Genomic DNA, 1,873 nt, shown 5'->3' with positions numbered 1-1,873 from the left:
ACATAGGCCTCTTCTTAATCAAAAAATGACCAGAGCAAATGATCAACCGCTGGAACCAACGACAACACCCAAAAATCAGGCCCCATAACCATTACACATCTTCTTCACAAAATCGGAACACCAAAACTTTAGGACCTTTAGAAACCATAATCCCCCAGCCCGTTCTTCTTCGTTAAAAACAAGCAGCAACGGTTGCTTATGGAGCTGACAACAAACGACCTCATCCCTTGAAACCAGCTAACCCTTCTTCATCTTCTCCTTCAGCTTACATCACTCCAAAACCAGTCACAAACATGGTCATTATCGAGGTCGCCGGTGAGGTTGCCGTTTGACGATTCCGTTTCCGGTCAGAGGTGGCTGGTCATATTTCTGGAATAAAAGCGTTTGAGGTTTGTTCATCTCTTCAATTTGGTCCTTGGTTTGTGCTCGATTTTATAGCTGTCCTTGTGGAGCCGAGTTTTGTATCTGTCGATTCGATATTGAGAATGAATTTCGGTTGAACAGGTCCCTTTTCCACTCTTGTGTTCTTAATTTAATTACACTTGGAGCAAATCGATTATTGTTTGGACTGCGTCGTTAGCAATTTCTGAAAGTTTGTTTTAACTCTATCTATCTGCAAAGCATAGTAGGTTCCAACTTGGGATTAAGGAGAAGGGTTCTCAGCATAAAAACAAATATGACCTTGATGATTCCTTTGAAATTTTTAATTTATTAAGAGAGCAGAATGGATAGAGAATTTATATAATCGATCCTAATTAGCTTGTGATTGAGCAAGACTCGATCCGTGCTTGATAATAGTTTCTGTTTCTTAACCTCTTTTTTTTATTAGAATGGTATCACTTGCATTTTTTATTATTTGGAGTAAATGGACAGTGGTTCAGACACGTGAGTTTCTATAAGAATTGAGGCATTCTTTAATTATTGGTTCCGTTAGTTAATTTTAACAGTATGCATAAATGTTTGGAGCAGTTTTTCTTAGGGTGAATTCTTGTTTCTTTAACTGCTTTAGATGCCTATACGTTGTTATCTATTTGGTGATTGGTTTGGCCATATGAAAATTGTTTCGAATGATTATTGAGGATGCGGGAATTGGGAAGTTTTAGCCCATCGGCGATTAAAAATTGCTCGCATGTTTACGAATTGAGGTGCGATGTGCCGAACAAAAGTGACAATTGCATGGCCCTCGTTTTAATTTTGAATTGATCCTTAGAACTCGAGGGGTGCCATTTAGCAAATTCCACGGCCCTCGCAAAGCCCAAATGCATAGTTACTTTAGGCGCGTGTTTAATAATATTATCTTCCTAAACTCGGGTGTGCATTTCATGTGACCCAAATCCAAATCCTAAAACGTTGAATAAAATGTGTTTTAGACTGCGGGTGCATTTCATGTGACGCAATCCAAAGACATGTTTTAGACGACGTTCAATTTTCTTAAAATTAATTGAAAGCGGTAAATAATTTAAAATTGCACTATAGTTTGAACATGTATAAAAAATCAGATTTTTAGCCAATTATAATAATTTAAGCGACCGTGCTAGAACCACGGGATCCGGGGGTGCCTAACACCTTCCCTTGGGTCAACAGAATTCCTTATTCAGAATTTCTGGTTCGCAGACTCCAATTGGGAAGTCGAATTTTTCCTCGATTTGGGATTTAAATTAAAACCGGTGACTTGGGACACCAAAAGCCAATCCTATCCCAAGTGGCGACTCTAAAAAAATAAATAAATAATCCCATTTCGAATAATGTCACTTTAAATGGAAAAACTCCCTTATACATTATCCTTCGGGGTAGGTGTGTAAAAAAGGAGGTGTGACAATAATAAAAAATAAGTTTCAGTCAAATACGCGGTAAAATCATCAATCGGGACGGA

This window comes from Nicotiana attenuata, unplaced genomic scaffold, assembly GCF_001879085.1.
Source record: "Nicotiana attenuata strain UT unplaced genomic scaffold, NIATTr2, whole genome shotgun sequence".
Classification (NCBI taxonomy): Eukaryota; Viridiplantae; Streptophyta; class Magnoliopsida; order Solanales; family Solanaceae; genus Nicotiana; species Nicotiana attenuata.
This window is presented reverse-complemented; position numbering follows the sequence as displayed.